Genomic DNA, 22,563 nt, shown 5'->3' on the forward strand with positions numbered 1-22,563 from the left:
TAAAGGGGCATCATCTTCATCAGAAAGTATTTGGTAATCCTCCTTTGTTTGCATGTGAAACACTAGATGCAACAACACTGCACTGTGAAAAGATCAGTGCAGTTGCACATTACAGAATGGATGCTCAGCTGTTTTGGTTCTTCTCCATCTTCATTAACAAAGACTGTGCCTTGTTAAAATGCAACAAAGAAGCCTCACTATTGGATTGATAAAAATATTTTCTGATGTTCTATTTGTTATGTGAAAGGAAATACTCACAAGAACTGTACGCTCATGTCTTTTTTGAAAAAGCAATTTTTCTTCCAACAAATAAACTCTTGTAGGCACCCCCAATTCTGCTGGGGATGGACGGGGGCGGTGGCAACATGGGAGTGGGGGGGGACGGGACTGAGTATTAGGCCATTTGTTGTTTACCCGTTTACATATATTTGCGCGATTAATTAATCCACTTTATTGCAAATGCTCTGCGTATTAAGGCACAAAGACTTAAGGCTTGTCCTTTTAACATTCCTAGTCCCGCTACCATTATTTTTCACTGTTTGGTGAACTTCACCTATACCACTGAAAATTCATGTTGGATATTTTAAGTCTATTTTGTAACCTTGTTGCAATATCATTAGCATCAAATGACCTTAGGGCACATGGATCATTGCCACCCTGAACATTTTGGATAAAATATAAATTTATTAAATGGGGTAGATTTTGTTGTAACAGGCCATCTAACACTAATGCATATTGCGATTCTCATTTTTTTTCATTGTAAGTTGCTGAAAGTGAAAAATGACAATTAACTTATTCAGTTAATGGTAGAGCGTTGGGGAGAGTTACAGAACAAAGGGATCTAGGGGTACATGTTCATAGCTCCTTGAAAGTGGGGTCACAAGTGGACAGAGTGGTGAAGAAGGCATTCGACATGCTTGGTTTCATCAGTCAGAACATTGAATACAGAAGTTGGGACGTCTTGTTGAAGTTGTACAAGACATTGGTAAGGCCACGCATGGAATACTGTGTGCAGTTCTGGTCACCCTATTATAGAAAGAATATTATTAAGCTAGAAAGAGCGCAGAAAAGATTTACTAGGACGCTACTGGGAATTGATGGTTTGAGTTATAAGGAGAGGCTGGATAGACTGGAACTTTTTTCTTTGGAGCGTAGGAGGCTGAGGGGTGATCTTATAGAGATCTATAAAATAATGAGGGGCAGAGATCAGCTAGATAGTCAATATCTTTTCCCAAAGGTAGGGGAGTCTAAAACTAGAGGGCATAGGTTTAAGGTGAGGGGTTGGGGGGGGGAGAGATACAAAAGTGTCCAGAGGGGCAATTGTTTCATACAGAGGGTGGAGAATGTCTGGAACAAGCTGCCAGATGTAGTAGTAGAGGTGGATACAATTTTGTCTTTTAAAAAGCATTTAGATAGTTACATGGATAAGATGGGTATAAAGGGATATGGGCCAAATGCGGGCAATTGGGGTTAGCTTAGGGGCTTAAAAAAAAGGGCGGCATGGACAAGTTGGGCTGAATGGCCTGTTTCCATGCTGTAAACCCCTATGACTCTATGAAGAAATCTGCATTCCGTTAGCTAGTCCCAGAAAGTCATTGGCTGAGTACACATGGATGTACACAGCATACATGCAAGTCTTTCAAGATAATATTTGGATCAATTTTTATTTGAACATTCAAGTTTAAGGTAACATAATCTTATGTGGAAGTGCCACCAAAGTGTGCGCTGAGAACATTAAACTGAATGTCACAATAAGCACTCTAATCCTGCTGATGCTGGTGAAATAGCTGGATCAATAATGAGTTGTTTATTGACCTAAAACAAAAAGACACTCAGTGCTTTGGATACTCCATTTCCCATATTTTTCATAATTTACTCAAATGTTTAAATGCTCCGTTAAATCATTCCCATCTAGGACCACAGCAAGCAAAGCATCTGTCCTTACCTAGCAGACTAAAGATCAGTGTAAATAGCAGCACAGGGATTAAGGAGAAAAAGTGAATTAGAGCTGTGAATTTGAGGTCAAGTCAGGTACAGACAAATGAAGAAAAGAAAATAAAGTTGGACCTGAGGTCCAAGTCACAGCTGTATAAGCTGTTCCCCACTGCAGTGAAAGCTCACAGCAAGGAAGTGCAGGTCAAAATAGACATCCAAATGTCAGAAATTACCTACAAAGTATGTTTTCAGAGTAAGTTCTGTGAGCATAAGCCTTTCCCATAGGCAGAGAAGCAGCTTTACAGTTTCACTTTCAAGACTTTCCAGCTCTCACCTTGATGACCCTGGTGAGTTCCATACAGACCCATACATTGGCTGTTGAAGCCTAACTGGTCAACCTAACAAAACTCGGTGTTGCAATACTGCTCCTGACACAGTGTGGATGCAGTGTTAGGACTCACGTTTGATCTCAACGTCTTGTCACCAACCAAAGAAAAAATTCTGCTCATGGTACCAGTAAATAATAAAGTGGGAATCTCACATGAACGTCAAAGAATCTTTACCAGGATGTTATTATACTTTTTTCTTGTATTTCAGCTTAACTCATTTGTGGACAGATCCAATAATTAGATTCTATAATTATTTTATTCTTCCGAATGGCACCCTTCCTGGTAATAAAATTCTGAACTGATAGTTGAATTATCTGCAGACAGAAACACACTGATGTCGCTGCTAAACTTACTTTGGCCTTGGCACAATGAAGGGAAAAACACATTCCTGAAAAATGTACATGATAGAAATGCATAAACCTATGACGTGAACCAAAATTGCATAGGTAAGTCTTGCTACTGCAAAGCACCTACTTATGGAAACCAATGTAGATCACAGCATCCCTACAATGCAGAAGGAGGCCATTCGGCCCATTGAGTCTGCACCGACTCTCCAAGTGAGGATCCTACTCAGGCTATAATCCTACATATTTAGTCTGCTAATCTCCCTACCCTACATATCTTGGGATAATAAGGGGCAATCCATGTAACCTGCACATCTTTGAAGTGTGGGAGGAAACCGGAGCACCCAGAGGAAACCCACGCAGACATGGGGAGAAGGTGCAAACTCCACACAGACAGTCATCCAAGGCCAGAATTGAACCCGGGTCCCTGGCGTGATGAGGCAGCAGTGCTAACCAGTGTGCCATCCCAACGTAGCAGATTAATAATACCAAACAAATTAACAATGGAATGTTAATAATATCTGCTCAGTACAATAGAAAAAGAAGGCATAACACATGGGGGAACTTTGTTTACCAGAGCCACAGAAACGTGGTTGGTTAGAAAATCGAAAGGAACCTGCAGTTTGCAATTCCTCATTGTTTGGTCCAATGCGCTGAGGCCAGATGGACAAGATTGCACTTCAGTCAGCTGGGTGCTAGTGGGGAAAACTCAAAGAAGCAGTTCCATCGAGGCTGGGATTAGGGTGAGGGTGCCGATTGCAGAAGAGTTGCAGGGTTCAATTAGAGGTATTCAACCAGGAGGAAGTAGGGGCAGGATACAAGAGGGGGCAAGAAGTTGATGACCACAGAACAGGGGTGCGAGTTACAGGGTTCGTGGTCGGACAAAAAAAAGTTTATCTATTAGTCACAAGTAAGGCTTACATTTACATTGCAATGATGTTACTGTGAAAGGGAGGTGGATGTTGATTGATGCGGGTGGAACACGAGGATGGTCTTCTATTCTGGGGGGCTGGAGAATGGATGTGGACGCGGGGGGGTGGGTGCGCTGCTCTGAAGCCTCATAGTGGAAAGTGGAAGTGGCCCATGGTTCAGGGTGGGGGAGGCACAGAAATCACATGGTTGAGGGGCTGGGAGGGGATCATAGGCCTGTGAAATGGTTCAGGTTGGAAAACAGATTTCTCAGACTTGTATCCCCGACCGAATCCAAACATGCTCAATTTTTAGGTTAAAATTCCCACCGTGGTTTCTTTTATTTCATTTCTCATTAATGCCTCATTACTGATACTGTCTAGACAGTCTGTGTTGCAAGCTGGTTGCCCACAGCAAGTCATTTTCTGCTGATCGCTTTTAAATATATTTTTTATCCTAGCTTGAAATCTGACATGCATTTTATTGGTGCATTGGTCAGCTGGTTTCAGTACAATAATACAATAAATCATTGCGATTGCCAGAAAGTGGAATAATGCATATTTTGTTTAAACTATCTGGAATAAGAAAAAATAAACTTGCTGAGCTGTCTATTTTGTATAGCTAACAGCATACCTTGGAGGTCTCAAATGCAAACACAGCAAGGTGCAAGATTTATTAAGATGTGGAGTGGACGGCAGGGTGGGTGGAGGGATGGGGGGCGGCATGTTGGGGGATTGAAAAAAAGAAAAAAAAAATCTATAATTTAGTCAACATATCTAAACCCAAAACTGGGTTTAATCACAGGTTAAGCAGCCTTACAAACACGAAAGCTGACAAATGCATGGGTAAAATGACTTCAGCTAGTAGTTACACATTTTAATTAAACCACAAAAATGGACTGTGGGTTTCTATGTTCATGTTTTACAGGATGTCAGAAAGCAATTATTCTTCAGCACTCTGTCTGGACCTTTGCTGAGGCAATGACTGAAAAGAACAGTCTGTATCCAGCAATGGGGAAACACAATGCATCATCAGCCAATGTTAAGGAAAAATGCTAGCTGTTTGAAAGCCTGAAAGCTAAGTTCTAATAGTTCTCTGTGACTGATAGTTGGAAGCAAAATATTACCAAGTGGAAAGACACCACAACGTTTGCCATTGGTTTAGTTATAGCACATATGGCAAAAACTAGTGGTTACTTTAAAATAAGGAATTTACATAATCAGTCATCTGATTCCCCCCACCTAATGAAAACGTTACCTTCTTGAAACGCTTTGTACTGTGCCAATTGTGCAAAATTGATGGGGGTGGTGATAAAAAGGCAACATTATTTTTGTTCGGCTTTATAAAACCCACCAAGTCTGTTGCATTCTGACAAATGTCTCTTGACAATTGGGTTTTAAATAGCATGCATACAGCTATCTGAAGTTTCTCAGCAGGTTGTGTTATCACATGTACTGTGTGACACTAAAAGAAATTCCAGGAGTTATTTTGTCTCTATATTTCACATGCATTAGTGACATGTAACAGCAGAGTTATGGCCTCCAGATAAATCATCCGTTCCACTGAAGCCCTCCTCAGTGCTGAAATATCAATCAAAAGTCAAATCACTCTTGACACAACTGTATAATTCTGTCTTGGTCACTTGGAAATCAGTAACTACTGGAACTGATTTCCATCAATGCAAGATAGCACTTTATATATCTAATACTCCTCACAACAAGGGCCAAAAGAGAAATCGTACACCTTAGTACAAAGCATATCATAAATGTATTACTGTAGCATTAAAATGTCAGTTGAAAGGTCCTTTGCCAAATTGCAGGCTATATTTTCAATCACTGTCCAGAGACACAGAATAGGGCAACTGGATTTGCACCAAGTAATTAACATGTTGAATGAGGTGAAAAGCTGGGCAATGTTTATTATATAGAGTGTTGGCACATCATTTCCTGCTGGGGGCACTAAACGGATTGCACCATCACTGTAGCTCGTGATGAATAACACAGACAGCTAAATTTTAAAAGAATAATAAAAAGACTGGCATGTAACTGTTCATCAAAATGCCTTTAAGAAAATACAGCCCTAGAAATCACAGTCAGTCATTGTGCAGTTATGATATTACTTCTTGTTTGTCCAGCGAGGCGAAGGTGACCATCCATATTCATCATCCTGGGATATTTGTTAGGGCTCGGGTGGGAACGTGGGTGACTGCTAAGGTTGGCCTATGTCCAGAAGATTCGGCTGCAAATAGGACAGGATACGGAATACAATTGAGTCTTGGACAAGTTGCTGGCATGGAATTTCTTCTCCTTGCCTTTTCTCTCTTGTCTCTGATGTGCATCGCGTTTGAATGAGGCTGGACCATTTTTTTTATTTGGTTGCACCAGGTGCAGCAATTCTGGACGATCTTCTCCCAGGATTTGGAAGTCAGTATCAAAACTCCTGAATGAAGCCTTCAGAGTGGCCATCTAGCGTTGCCTTTGACCACCATGAGAGACCACCAACTCAGATTCAAACTCTCCATAGGAGATTCCATTTGTAAAGGGAGTGTAAGGCATGCTGGCTACATGACCAACTCAGCTGTGATTATCTCAATATGGTGTGGATGCTTGCCATGCCAGCATGAGCATGGACAGGTCAATTGCTCTATAGAAGTTGTTTAGTAGGCAGACTTACTTCCCTTCAACTCTGCTAATTGTTTCTGGGTAATTATTGAGGTAACACAGTCAGAATTATCCAAAGTTTGCAATTTAAATCACATTTTGGAGTGATTCCCATTGCAGGGAAATTGCCCATCAGAGGTTTGCACTTCCTCGGCAATTGCCATACAAACCTTACCAGGGATCCTCCAGTGGAGTTCCCCAGCGCACCCTCAGATACGCCTTTGAGCTTGGAAGTTACAGCCCATTGTTACTTAAAACTGATGGTCAAGTCTAGCAATTCAAATTTTTGAAGTGCAATCCTGCAATTTCATTCTCCAGGTTTCATGCTAATGACTTCAATGGGAGAGAGATGGGTTGAAGGAATAGAGAAAATAGATAGCTAAAAATGCATTAATTTTGAAAGGCTAAATGGATATTGCAAATGTGTACGGTCATTAAATAGCCATCCTCTCTATTTATTGCTTTTCACTAAAATAAATGACTGAAATCATATGAGGCATTTTTCTTGTTACAGAAAGACAGAAAATGATTAGATTCAAATACATAAAGCTATAGAAAAATCACAGTTATCATTAACTTCAAAGTTAAAATTTGTTTTGACATGAAGAAACATTAAAAGACATACACCTTCCCTGAAAACATTTAACAAAAGTCACTAACACTGATAATCCCACAATCTGGGAGATCTTGTCATTTAATCCTGCAAAATATGACTGGTTTAGGCACAGATTTGCTTTATAAGTTCTTCATTCCCAGAACTGACAGCGACTAAAGATTTCCATGCATGAAGTATTTTATAGACAAAATTCACCCATATTGGAGATGAGTCACCGTTAATGCATTGTGGAATGAAGTCAGTTTTCAGTTACTTTCTTTCAAGGTTAACCTTTGGCAATAATGAAAATAAACCCCAGAACGTCAGTTCAACAAATGATCACAACTAAACTTTTTATTTAGCCGTAAAAATCGGAGACCAGTGGGACAAAAAGTTTAGCAAGAAATAGAATCTATTTTAAATGGGTTGCCTGGATAGTCAGACTGGAGAATTTGTCGCAGTACCTCAAATAGCCAGGAACAGCACCTCACTTGCACCATCTACAATATGTTTTCTCACAGGAGGTATTTACAAAATACGTTCCATTTCTTCCACACATATCTAAGAATGCCAATTTAAATCCATCTAATGATGCACTCACCCATGTAAGGTTTGGCAGGGTGGAAGGTCATCATTAATCTCATTGGCCTTGCCTTTCTTTCACACCATGGCTTTTGTACATCAGCGAGACAAAAAAACCCTTCCATTTGATATTTTTCATCCAATCCTGCACTGACATCTATAACGTGGCTATAAATAAGCTGTCGGTAGATTGTATGTGGCCCTGTTCAGACAATAATGGGGCATAATGTGCCGATTTGGATTTTGACAGTTTATGTCAGGCAGCATTAAAGGGACACCATTTTTCTTAAAATGAGAAACTATGAAGACAGTTGTAGCAGAATTGTAGGTTGGTCATTTATTTAGAGTCTTGATGCCTCCCATTGTATTATCTATATGGCTACAGCTTTCTCCTCTTCACAAGCGATGACAAAGGACAGTTTTTCACAGTGTGACACCCATGTAAAAGCAATTATAAGACAATTTCCCCTCCAAACAGAGTTGAATTTGTTACTTTGGGTAATCAGTGACATCACCGATCTCTCCTGTATCCCAGCAAGATTTCCTTATTGTTCCATAATATCTCGGTAACATCCCAAAGTATAAACTTAAATTTTTCATCCAAGTGTCTTGAAGCAAAAATACTTTGCTTCCTGGTGCTACAGATTGAATTTTTTCAATGTACGACTCCAATTTGAGTCACTGTGTTCAATATTTCATTAAGTGTGCTTATAGACAATTCTGCTTAACACGTGCAAATACCAGATAAGCAAAGACTCCTGTTTATAAATGTTACAAGTTAGAGATACTTGTAGGAACAGCAATTAAATGATGGGCTTATAACAGAGCTCAAATAGCAGTTTCAACAGTGATCATTGGAGAGCTCCCTAGGGGGTGATTTATGATCAGCTTTCCTGAACTATTGCTTGAAAAACAGGGAGAAATTGGTGAACATCTGAAAATGGGTATGGGGATCACCTTACATGAATACCCCATGTCTACTCATTGCATTACAAGCAGCACATTAAATCAGTGCTGCCTGCTCTGTTAAACGATTGCCGCATGCATCTGGTGCGGCACAGTGGCACTGTGGTTAGCATTGTTGCTTCAGTGCCGGGAACCCGGGTTCGATTCCGGCCTTGGGTGACTGTCTGTGTGGAGTTTGCACGTTCTCCCTGTGTCTGCGTGGGTTTCCTCCGGGTGTTCTGGTATGCCACCACAGTCCAAAGATGTGCGCGTTAGGTGGATTGGCCAGGGTTATGGCGATAGGGCAGGGAGGTGGGCTTGGGTGAGATGCTCTTTCAGAGAGTCAGTTCAGACTTGATGAGCCGAATTGCCTCCTTCTGCATTGTCAGGATTCTATGGTTGGTTCTCCTGCTTTCAATAGCTCCATACATCAAGAGAAGGCCCAATATCATGAGTCGTTAGTATCACTTAAAGGCTCTTAAAGGGGAGGTGCAACGTGGTTGTAAAGCGTGGTGGGAGTTTGTTCAAAAGTCAATCAGGACTGTGATGTTTTCAGCAACTGCCGAACAGGCGAGGGAGTGAAGAGCCAGTCCCATCATGGGAAAGGGGCTCGAGGGATCGAAATGAGGGCATTCACATACCTAATCCTCCTCATCCCACTCCTCCCTCAACCATCAATCTCATCTGACTCTCAAGCTGCAGCTGGTGTAAGCCCACATTTCTTAATTTCTCTTTACCCCTTACCACAACTGTCTCCTTCTTCATTTCAGATACCCAAGAACTGGAGCTTTACCCATCATTAGAGAAGAGATACAAGACACTGAAGGTGAACAGACACCAGCACTTGATCTTACACTCATAGCCAGCAGCCAAACATTCCTGACCCATGTTTTTGGATATATTCTGATGTCAACCAGAGCAAACCTTCTCCCATTGTTCACTGACCGTGGATGCTTTCTCAATGCAAGTTTACATTTTTCCAAAAATGAGCACTAAAAGAGACAAAAATAAACACTTTTGCTGCAGGTTGGTGTGTAAAATCATCAACAGAGAGGTTGCCTATCATTTACACTGTTTGCACACATCAAACGTGTTCACTGATTCGATCTTTTGCCAAGCTGGCACAGAACCAGGAAACTCAACAACAGCATACAACATGCACCATATATAATCAAATCCCCATCATATGTCTCGCAAGGGACAGTTTACTTCTTTTCAAAATGAGAAATTTCAGATAATTACCATATTTACACAAATGAATATTTTTTGTTAACAAAAACTACTTTACATAGCACCTTCAACCTAGCAAAAAGTCCTATTAATGTAAACTCATAGCAATTGGGAGCTAGGCTTTAAAGGCAGCAAATTATTTTTACTCCCTGCTTTTTCCACTGACTGGTTTCAAGCCATTTTTTCTTACTGTTGTTTCAATAAATATTAAAATTAATTGTATGGTATGGTTCTGCTTGTTGGTGTCAAAAGTAATTTGCATTTTGGATGGATGCTTATGACAAATCGTACTCCAGAAAACATAGAAATATCTGAGCTCACCTTAGATCTGTATTTTAGGGTGAAAAGTTTTAAGTGCATGTATTAAAAGCCAGAATGAGCAGCAGAGGCCATGAACATCCATACAATTGAGAAACAAGGCTGGAGAATAATGAATCAAATGAATCCAAGTTCATCTTGTTCCACCCAGTAAAGGCATGTCATTATCATCACTTTAAACATAGGCTGTGTTCAGTATAGAATTTTTGGAACTGTCTTTTCTTTCTAAAATGGACATTGGAAGGCTGCTAAGATGGCTATTAAGAGTCAGGTAACTTTTGCAATTTCTGCACAGCCTTAGAATGACCTCAAGTCTCTACATAATTCCTGATGAAATGGCAATGGGGGAGGGGTGCCTTCTTCAATAGACATACCACAACAAACCAATTTGTGGAATTCACACCTCCTATTGTCTAAGAATTTAGCCAAAACTCCAGATCTATGGACCTCTAGTCTCACTGTCTCCAAGCTCAAATCTTAAAAGAAAATTGGAAGGAAACCAGTTCATTATAAGTAGGTTTGAATGGTCACCATTCATCCCCTATTTTATAGCAATGGCTTCTAATTTCAAATCATTCTGGGCAGACAATAGAAGTATTGATCGGGCGGTCGCATTACCAAAACTGACCACAGATAACAAATCTTGGTGCACCAAGAAGCAGTGAGAAACCAGTCAATCTGCAAACAACATAGCAAGAAATAGCAGCAACAAAGGCTGCATCATCTACATCTTAAAGCTAGAGACGGCAGCATCATAAGGTCTTGAAGCCTGTTCCTTTTCCAGCCAAACAGTACAAAAGATTGACATCTCAGTAATAAAGACTACAGGCAGCTAACTTTGTGACCTCCCGAAAATCTATCCCTTCAAGGGAATCGACTTTGGTTATTGAACTCACCTAGCTACACTTCCAAGAGTGAAAAAAAAACCTTTTCTTCACCAGGTGTGCACCAAAACAAGCCAATCATATGACTTACAAACCATTCATTTGTTCATAACCTGTAAAGTGCACTATCCCCTTTAATTGTATTTTCCTCAAGTGCACGTGTGTGTGTTTACGTGCGTGTGTGTGTATATGTGCGCATGTGTGAGTGCCAAAGTGTTATATTTTCAGAGTGAACATGTGAATAAATAATCCCCTTTATTTAAACACACAAAGTGTGCTGCTGATTACTCAAATTAACCATACACCTTGGGATTAAAAAAACTGGCAACATCTTTCTTTCCCTGTCTACAACAATGTGGTACATTTGTTTGTTCATTTGGGAATTAGTAGCGGGGAGCTACTTTCATCTCCACTGTTGTTTGTGAGATTCCTTAGCATTCTTGACCTTAGATCAGGATGACCTCTAACTTTGGGTCAGATTTTTGCAGACTCTTCCTTTGGCCATCCTAAGTGCCTTGAACCAAAATTGCGGCTGTCATGATTCTGCAGTAGCATTAAACACTCCTGAAAGGCAAATAAGGTATGTAAAGCTGCAATGATCTGACGCTTTTTCAAGTACCTGCTCTTTAAAATTGAAAAAGCAGTCAGACTTAAAAAAATGTTTACTGGACTGCTTTGATTGACATCTGGTCAAAAAAGGCCACCTGTTCCACAGTTTAAATGGAGATTTTTATTGACATTTCTCAAGGGCTGTTATTATGCCAATATGAATTCTTGGCTAAGTTTCAAAAGCTATAATTATTTTAGGGATGGGGTTCTGAGTTCACGGTTTGATTGACAGTTTAAAGAGTCCATTAAAGGATTAGCTGCCTTTGATGCGGGGTCGGAATAAAAGTTTGTTTCTATAAAACATTAATCAATTGAAGAGATTTAAAAGCCTTGAATGGGTTTCATGAATGGGATTTCTTTCAAGGTCAACTGTGTATGGGTGACAGTTGTATGAGATTCTTAGAACTTTATTTTGCTTATCATATCCACATGGCCCATGGTAGATTTTGGGTGAGTGACTATGGAGGTACATGGGAGCATGGGGGCCCTTGGGAATGACTGGGAGCATGGAAGTGTCATGTGGGATATGAGAGGGCATGGGTGTAAATGAAGTGGCATGGGGGTGGACAGGGGATTACGGGGTATCAGGAGTGAGAATAAGATGGTCTAAAACGCTTCTAAACAAAAAAGAACACAGTAAGGATGTTGATTCTTGAACAGGTCATTTCTAAATAAAGTTTTTCCAATACTCTGCTTATCCATTAGTTAGAGACTAGAGCCTTCTCCCGCAAACTCCAACATACCGATTTCTCTATGACATCCTTCTTCCAGTATGTTGATTTTAAAGTCCCTTACCTAATTTTTAAATTCTTCTCTATTCTTCCCTACTATACATCAGTGATTACCCCCAACCATACGTTCCAACCTGAAGATGTTGTTCCGCTATCTCCAGATGCTCATTCCCTGCTTTTTTCTACACTACCAGCAAAAGCAGAGTATACAGTTATTCAGATCTCCCCGTCTCAACAACGAATTCAACAACTTCAGATGATTTGCTCTACCCCACCTCAACCCCTTTATTTTCATTCTAATTGATTTAATTTTTTACTGTTCTCTACCTTTTATTTCTTTATTGTCTTTCTTCATTTTTCTTCCTCCCCCCAACTCTTTCCCCCGACTTTATCCCCCTTCCCTTTTCCCCTTTTGCTTCCCCTTTTCTAAATTTTACCTCTGTCCCATCCATTCACCCACCCCCCCCCCTCCCCAAACATCTTCATCTGTCACAGCTTACCCTCTCATTTTGGCTTCTCTACCGTTTGGCCATTCACACCCTTTATTCTCTCTGTGGACAGCCATTAGCAGTCTTTTCCCCTGGTTTCTGTGGCTGTGGCTCATCTTTCATTCCCTCACCCTGCAGTATAAATATCTCCCACTTTCTATGCCTTTTAACTTTGACAAAGGGTCATCTGGACTCGAAACGTCAGCTCTTTTCTCTCTTTACAGAAGCTGCCAGACCTTCTGAGATTTTCCAGTATTTTCTCTTTTGGTTTCAGATTCCAGCATCCGCAGTAATTTGTTTTTATATAGTTATTATTGCTCTTGCTCTTCTGAAACACTTTCCCAAAGCTGGTTTCTTGCAACCCATCTCACTTGTTTCAAAGCATTCTGCAATTCTCCTCCATCGTCACTGTGACACTCCCTTCTCCCCTCTGTCTTAATGTTTGCCTGTGCCTGTGTGAAGCTCTCTTACTCAAACAGTATGGTTATTTATTGTAAAATGATCAATGTTTGTATTAGAATAGCAAGGATGGAATTTCATATCAATGCCTTTGTTACTTCATGATGCAATTTCCACCTAATAATATTTCAACAATATAGTACCACGTGGAAAGGTTCCTCTGGTCATCACGTGTCAATAATGTTGTAAGCAGATTAGGAAGAATTTCTCTGAATTCTGTTTTTGCTGAAGCTGTCGTTCTTTAGATATTCTTATACAATTTTGTTCTAAGTGGTAAACATTGGGAATCTTTCTGTTAGGTTTATGACACAAGGGGAGGCAATGGTGTGGTGGTATTGTCGCTGGAGTAGTAATCCAGAGACCCAAGGTGATGCTCTGGGGACCCGGATTTGAATCCCACCATGGCAGATGGTGAAATTTGAATTTCAATAAAAATCTGGAATTAAAAATCCAGTGATGACCATGAAACCATTGTCAATTGTCGTAAAAACCCAATTGGTTCCCTAAGGTCCTTTAGGGAAGGAAATATGTTGCTCTTAACTTGGCCTGGCCTATATGTGACCCCAGATCCATAGCAATGTGATTGATACTTAAATGCCCTCCGGGATGGGCAATAAATGTTAGCCTAGCCAGTGACGCCCACATCTCATAGACAAATAAAAAATATTGCTCTGGGGATCCGGGTTTGAATTCCACCACGGCAAATTTGAATTCAATAATAATCTGGAATTTAAAGTCTAGTGATAACCATTGTCGCCTGCCACAATAAACTCATCTAGTTCACTCATGCTCTTTAGGGAAAAAAAATTGCCATCCTTGCCTGGTTTGCCCTATGTGATCCATGGCATGTGGTTGACTCTTAAGTGCCGTCTGAAATGGCAAGTCACTCAGTTGAAAGGTAATTAGAGATGGACAATAAGTGCAGGCCCACATCCCATTAATGAATAAAAAAAGACAACCAGAGGAAACTTTCTCTCTATATGGCACACCACGAAATAAATGCTTTACTGCACAATGGTCCAGTTCCTTTATGGAATGTCTGCACAAGATCTGTCAACAATGCAACTTCTGCAAAAGATGTTATTTATTGGATGGGGTACTTTTCATTTGGGGGGGGAAAAGCTCTGCCAAAACTTCTCAAAACTACCTGACAGCATACATTTTGTCTCACAGTATCCTGCATTTTGTTATCTACTTCGGTAATTGTTCCAAGACATAATTACATTATGTTACTGGAATTGTTCCAGGATGTCTCAAGCATATCTTTGCTTCATATTGCTGATCATGATTAAAGATTCTTCTTCCAGCTTTTATTAGCCCAGAAGGGAGATACATTATAGTTCTTGCCAATTCAATCTCAAGGCATATTCTTATGAAAATACATGCACTGATAGTATTACAGCGAATGGAGAACTGGACATAAGAAAAGTTGCAATCACTGAATGAATACAGTCAACAACCATAAGGTATGAATATGGGCTTCAACAGAGTAGGAAGAGAGGTAACGCATTACAAGCTATTTTTATTGAAAGAAACATGTACTTTATCTAATTTTATCTAAAAAAAAAAAATTCATTTTAAAGCTGCTTTAGAAAATGCTGACAGCTGTTCACCCTTTACCCAGGTAGTGTTCTAATTCTGCTCATCCTGTAACAAGGTGAAATGCACCTTTTTACACTGCCAAGGAAATGGGTAAGACTCTTCGGAAGTAAAAATACAGCGTCATTCTCCCACGGAGTTTGCAAAGCAAACCATACCCATGATAGAGCACTGAACATTCGGCTTAACTTTTTTTTAAATTGCAGGAATTCTTTTCCCCGAACATAACCACCAGGTCAGCAGGCTAATTACATAATCTGTGCTTCATGCAGTAATAATTGATTGCTTTAATTTAAAGGACACCGCTTCCTTATAAACTTTATGTGGGAATGAAAATTGATGGCAAAGTTACTTGTTCTTTAGTGATTCTAAGCACCAACGAACAAGAGAGCTAGAATGTCCTCAATTGGTTTGGAGTTCTCAGAGTCCTATTGCCCGATTTCCACCTGGGAATGCCAACTCCAACACTGTTTCCTTACTTTCTACAAAACCATTGTTATTAAAACAGATTCCAGTCGGCCAATGCACTTTTTTTTAGGCTGATCATTGATCAGCCATGTTTACAGATAGTGATTAGAAACTCTTCCTGGCTTACTATTTTTTCTAAACAGTATTATCTTTCTTATAGCCTATCTTCCACTTTCTTTTTGTGTGGCTCCAACAATTTTTGTCAATCGTCATCTCTGTATCTCTCCACTTGTCTCCATGTTTTTATTTCATACATTCTCCTCCATTCTTTCTGTAGGCGCAGAAGTTGCCTTTTAAGTAAATCTATATGAGAAACTGTGCAGTTTTCTATATTAAAAAAAACACAAACTTATCCACTATTTCCCTACCAATCATACTGTGGAGGTAGCTACCAACTGACTTGGGAGAACTTATACTTACTCTTATTTATTTTTTGCTTCTCATTTGAAAAGAAAGATGCTGCAGCAGGGACTAAAGGTCCTTGCCAACTCGCATCTCCAACTGAGGCTGTTTGGAATTAACTCTACCATCGCTCATCACTTTTGAAAGCATTACCTCATGTCAGCTTAGATGTTAACTACTAATCTTTTTCTTCAGATTGTGCCTTTTCTTTCTTTTCTGACTTTTGTCATTTTCTATCAGTGCAAGAGGATTGCTTAATGTTAAGTTTAAGTTTTTAAAGTTTATTGATTAGTGTCACGAGTAGGCTTACATTAATACTGCAATGAGGTTACTGTGAAAATCCCCTAGTCGCCACACTCCGGCACCTGTTCGGGTACACTGAGGGAGAATTTCGCATGGCCAATGCACCTAACCAGTCTTTCGGACTGTAGGAGGAAACCGGAGCACCTGGAGGAAACCCACGTAGACACGGAGAGAACGTGCAGACTCCACACAATGACCCGAGGCCAGAATTGAACCTGGGTCCCTGGCGCTGTGAGGCAGCAGTGCTAACCATTGTGCCACCGTCAGCTTCTTCCAGTATCCAGGATGCTACACACTTGACGTAATTAACTGTCATGATATCATACTGGAAATGAGATATTGCACATTAAGAAGGATAACTACAATTGATGTAATTTTAAATAAAGTTGGCCTGTGTTGAATGATGAATGTTTATAATTCTTTATTATATGTAAATAAGGATAAACTCAATGCAAATAATTTTAGATGTGCCAAATTAATGAGGTTGTTTTGCTGTAGACTCTTAGGACATTGGAGCTTTAAAAAATGGTTGAAAAATAGGGAATTTTGTAAACTGACAAAAATGATGTTCAACAATGATATTTAGGGCTGTTTAATTATTTTATGTAATATTTTTATTTTACAGATTGACACTTAGTTAAAAGCTTCCTCAAGAAAATGAGCAAAACCAGCTCTGACTGAAGGATTTATCAAAAGCTGGCAGATTGGTCTGAGACATACCAGATATACAATGTCCCATGAAGAAAATGATAATTGTTTATCTCTGAAGGATTCACTCATGAAACTCTATTTTTAAACATTATTTATGTCTGTATATCTATACAACATGGTATGCTGTTTTCCCTAAAGCCAAGCATATTAAAGACTTCTTTCCAAACATTTTGCTTCACCTCACTTGGCTTAGCATTTTGCAAATTGTTTGCATTAAGTTTATCCTTATTGATATGTCATGCACACAGATGATTATCAACAAGGATGATTAATCCATTCCATTCTCAAAAATGTGTCTTGTTTTGATACAACATTACATTAGTGGACCATTGGCTTAAGATATAGCCGAAGTCCAGAATATAAAACAGTTTGTCTCTACATTTTTCTTTTATTCCTCGGTAACCAGCCAGCAAATAATAATAAATACAGGCTGGAGGGAGTATATCCTCAATTTTACTGATACCAGTAATCTTCAATATGCAGCGAGAGTGGTCTGTAATGCTAATTTCGAAGCAGCTCGGAAAAAGAGTCTTGAGCTGCCTTTCCTGATCATCCTCCACCTAATGGTTTAACCTGAAAAAGTGGACAAGCTGAATTTGCCTTGGTTTCCTCTCAGAAGACTGCATCAATCACAAGATGTCTCCTGTTCCCAATTATATGTCATATATGTTGATGGTAGTCCTTTGGGTTCAACGAAGACGATGGATGTGCAGACCCATCAACAATGAAAATGGAGATGGTTATGTAATCCCAGTCTGGGGACAGAGTCAGAAACATTTGGGGCATTGGAGCTCATACTTTGACATGTACAGATGTAGCTTCATGACGTTGTTCACAGGCTGCAATAAGACATTGATGTTGATCCTTTCCAAAAGTGACAGAAGCTCTAGGATTCAGGGCTCTCCAGCGAGTCCCTTTTCATGCTAATTCATCAGCTCATTAGGCTTGATGCAGAACCTCTTCAGATTTCTCTTAAGCACATCTTTGTAGCGCATACGCAGCTGACCTTGGTTTCTGTTGCCAGACGCTAGCTCTCCATACAGCAGCTGTCTGGGAATGCAATGGTCCTTCATTCTAATTAAGTCTAATCTGGGCGGCACGGTGGCACAGTGGTTAGCACTGCTGCCTCACAGTGCCAGGGACCCAGGTTCAATTCCTGGCTTGTCAGTGCAGCTTCCGCACATTCTCCCCATGTCTGCTTGAGCTTCTTCCAAGTGCTCTGATTTCCTCCCACAGTCCGAAACACGTGCTGGTTAGGTGCATTGGGCACGCTAAATTCTCCCTCAGCATACCTGAATAGGCGCTGGAGTGTGGCAACTCGGGGATTTTCACAGTAACTTCATTGCAGTGTTAATGTAAACCTACTTGTGACATTAATAAACATACTTATTTAAATGCCTGACCCTGCACAGTTGGGTTCTCAGAAGAATTGCCTCAATACTTGTTGTCAGGGCTTGGTGTAGGATTTTGAGGTATGTGATCCAATCTTGCCACTGGACATCAAGGATGGGTTGAAGAGTGCCCATGTGAAATTGATGCAACTGCCGTATGTATTTGTGGTAGAAAGTCTCATAGCCAACGAGGAGGGAAGTAATAACAAGAGTGGGGTTTTCATTCAAACTCATCTTTATATCTGTGTTATTTATACATCTATATTATATATGTATAATAATATATATAAACATTTAAAAATCCTTTCAATTTGTTGACTTCACAGATTGTTTTACTTGATCTCTGGCACATAGTTCTGTAGGTTTTAACTATGATACCCTTCAAAAATATACAAAACAATGGCGAAATTTCCAGCCGATCCCACTGGCGGGATCTTCCGGTCTCGTCGATGGCAACCTCCAGACATGGGTTCCCTGGCAGTGAAGGGTGCAAACCCTGAACGGGAATACCCTTCGACAGTGGTGGGACCAGAAGAGCCAATGGTGGGCTGTCTCCACAAGATACGCTGTGATTGTGTGTGTGGGGGCGGGGGGGGGCTAAAAAATCTCATCATGTGCATTCTGAAGCTCAATTCACAGAAATTGAATTGCTCATAAAATGAACAATCACGCTGGTTTCATAATTTTTTAATTTGCTTGGAAAATGACATTGTATTAGATAGTATTTGCAGTACAGAAACTGATCATTTATCTGAATAAGTCCACACCAGTTTCTATGCTCCACATGAGCCTCTTCCGGTTTTGTCTAACACCATCAAAATATTCTTCTATTCATTTCTTCCTTGAATGATTATCTAGCTTCCCCTATAATGCATCTATGCTCATGGCCACAAATTCTGCACGGAGTAGTGTGCATATGAGGGCTTAATTTCACATCTAGGCACACCGAGATGCATGCTGCCAATAATCTGCTGGTGTTTTCGGTAAGGATCATTCAACATCTTTTGTTTTATTTATTCTTCCACAATATACTGGCTCGGCCAGGATTTATTGCACATTCCTAATTACCCTGGAGCAGATGGTGATGAGCTGCCTTCTTGAACTGCTACAACCATGTGTTGTAGGTACACCCACAGTGCTGTTAGGGAGATAATTCTAGGATTTTGACCTAGTTACAGTGAAGGAGCAACCATATAGTTCCAAATCAAGTTGGTGTGTAGCGTGGAGGGGAAATGGTGGTATGCCTACGCATCCTGCTGCCCTTGTCCTTCTATGTGGTAGAGGGCACAGATTTGGAAGGTGCTATCAAAGGAGCCTTGATGAGCTGCTGCAGTGCATCTTGCAAATGGTACATACTGCTGCCACTGTGCATCAGTGGGGAAGTGAATGTTAAAGGTGATGGATCGGGTGTCAATCAAATGGGTTGCTTTGTCCCAAACACTGTTGAGCTTCTTGAGTGTTGTTAGAGCTGTTCATAACCAGGCAAGTGGAAAGCATTCCGTCATACTCCTGACTTGTGCCTTGTAGATGGTGGCCAGGCTTTGGGGTGTCAGGTGAGCTACTTGCCAAAAGGTTCCCAGCCTCTGATCTGCTCTTGTAGCCACAGTATTTATATAGCTGGTCCAGTTCAGTACAGTTCAGTTTCTGGTCAATGTTAACCCCCAGGATGTTGATAGTGGGGGATTCAGCAATGGTATTGCCATTGAATTTCTTGGGGAGATAGTAATTGTCTGGTATTTATGTGTCACATGCCGCTTATCAACCCAAGCCTGAATTGTTGTCCAGGTCTTCCTGCATTTGAGAACAGACTGTTTCAGTGCTGCACATGCATAAATATAAAACAATCTATACTCTGGGATTTTGGTTTGGATGAGGCATATGGCACATTGTGATTGCAGAGTGAAGCAAGAGTGGATCTTGAGCTGTAAAACTGTATCCTGGACTGGATATTCATTTGATGAATTATCATTAATAGCTATTCTCATACTTGCTGTTTTCTCACTGGTGCCTTTCCTAAGTGTTGCGTCATATTTGGGGCAATCATTATTGTTCAGTAGTTTTTTAATGAATATATTTGAATGAATCAGGATTTCAAATATGATGAACATTTAGCAGTGTGGTACTCAAACACAATGGACACTTTCTCCTCCCTCCTGATGTACATTCAGTGCAAGAATGGTTGCATCAAAACCAAAAACATCATTTTGAGAAAACAAATGACCAAAACAGTAGGTCATAAATCAAGTTAAAGATGAGAAAAATTATTTTTTTTTAAATCATAAAAGTGGTTCTAAAAATCTTTATTTTAAACTTAGCCCCTACCACTATTAGCTTCTTCAATTGCAAAGGGCAATCAAGACTCCAGTTAGCTGCACAGACATCATCAATCTCATTTATTGTTCCACTCAGCAGGTACATTTAATGGCACAGTTCTGTATTCCACCAGCAGTCAATTTCCATTACTCAATGAGGCAAATCACCACAGGCTGTCAAAATTTACTTTCAAACATGATGAATGAAAATTAATCTCACTAAAAACTTGGAATTCAAGTGGGGACATTTTCACCAGATCTGTGACATCTACTATCAAGAACCAGGGTAACCAAGCAAAGAGTTACCCCACATTGTAGTATCAGAAAAATGCATATTACTTTGCTTTATGTTTTACATTCATCTTTGTATATTCTTTGGAGTTTTAAATCTCTGATTTCATGCAGCTAATTGGTCCAGAGTTAATGACAATAATTTGGAAGAAATATCGGAGTGTGTGGAAGAAGAGAAATACATCATCTGAGCATTAAATAAAGAATTCTGGCTGGATGAGACTTTACTTACTAAAATATACTAATTTATTTACTGATTTTAGTTCAATTTGGGCCTGTAAACACTTTTGCAATTTACCCCATGGTCATCCCTTAATCTGTACCTGATGCATAAAAGTCTTACTCGAATAATTTACCATTTGGATTTTTATTGAAACGCAGCATCATTGCAACAGGCTGTATTGGTCGTCAGTAGTAACAATCCCACAGTTTTAATTAAATGTCTCGCCATTTAATTAGAGCGGGGGCCATCAGTCTCCTTGCGCATTTTGGATACCTTGTACGCTTCAGAGAAACGTTAAGTTTTCACTTCATTTATACAAATTTTATCCAGTAAGGTCAATTAACAAACCACATAAGAAAAACATATAAAGAGTGAGGGCTGCAGCACTAATGGCAGACAACTGTTAACACGTGTGATTCACAACACTGGGACTACAATATGTTATTCTTCTTCTCCCTGCATTTATTGAAAACACATTCCACATGCTCTTGCCAATTATTTGCCAAATATTTATGTGTTTCAGTAATAAAAGTCCAGAATTATTGGCCATTAAATTTGTACAACAGCTATGCAAGGGTCAAAAAACTTGAGGCAAAATATCCAGTCAAGTCTGTGGCTTAGTGAACTATGTGCCTTACATTTTTAATTTATTGCTTAAGGCTGTAACAATAAATCTAAGCCACAGTTACAGAACAATGTTGAATAAGATCAGTGGCGTGGCCAATGAGAATAGAACAATCCCCACTGTCTTGTATGCCCAATAACTCAGAAGATTTGTGAAACATTCATACAAACTCAGGTTACGTGGAGAAGTTTCATCAGATATTGCAGTTGTTCCCAGCATGTACTGGCTACATGCAGATTCCCTTTAAACCTTGCATGTGAAAGAAGATCATCGTCTGAAATGAGTTCCACAAGTTAAGATTTGAGTTTATCCATGCTGCACTAATGCTCTGTTCAAACAAATGCTTCTGTCAATCAAGCCATTGTAGGTTGTATTGTGCATTAATCCTATTCAAAGAGTTACCAGGATTGTTATTTCTTTTAATACAATTTAATATTTTGGACGGACTCTGTTCATCAATATGAAGGATATGAGTGCTGGAACACCTAACTGGGACTCGACTGAATCTACCCCGTAGTCATTTTGTATGGGATCTTTACATTTTTCATCCCGAGACAGCAAAGCCGAAAGGATAGTACCAGCGCGTTGGATCGTCCATGTCCACCTCCAATAAGTTGCTACCTTGTCTTATCATGATCATAAAATGCTATTGTATTATCTTTTCCACAGCATGATCCTTTTATTGTTTGTTAAACGTTAGCAACAATAATAGCCTGGGTTTTGCAAATGAACAGTGCTCTTTGTTCATTAAGCTTACAGCTGCCCATAGATTTTTCATGGACTTTTGCATGATCCATTTTAGCACAGAGCATCTCAGAGTTACGTAAGCAGAGCAAGCAACAGCCTGTCTCCTGAACCAAACCGATTCAAGAATCCTTACACAGAGTTTCGGGCTAAATCTTGACAGGGGTGGAGGGTAGGGGGTGACACAAATCAGAAAAAAATTGACAGGTCGGTTCTCTCTTCCTTTAAAAAAAGAAAGCTAAAGAGTGACCCAACAGAGTTATTTAGGATTATGAAAGGTTTTAATGGAGTGAATACAAAGAGAATATTTGTTCTTGTGGAGAACAATATAACTGATAGCCATTAATGTGACATAGTGATGAAGAAATCCAATCAGAAATTCAGAATTAAAAAAAACTTTATTCAGAGAGGCGAGA

The 22,563-nt window shown here is 39.8% G+C and overlaps 1 protein-coding gene across 1 annotated transcript in view; it reads right to left on the reverse strand.

The window, feature by feature from the left end:
* Positions 1–22,563, reverse strand: part of fat4 (FAT atypical cadherin 4) — a 323,488-nt gene that overhangs the window by 190,927 nt on the left and 109,998 nt on the right. The gene's annotated exons all lie outside the window — the stretch shown is intronic.

Source organism: Mustelus asterias, chromosome 1 (assembly GCF_964213995.1).
Source record: "Mustelus asterias chromosome 1, sMusAst1.hap1.1, whole genome shotgun sequence".
In the NCBI taxonomy this organism is placed as follows: Eukaryota; Metazoa; Chordata; class Chondrichthyes; order Carcharhiniformes; family Triakidae; genus Mustelus; species Mustelus asterias.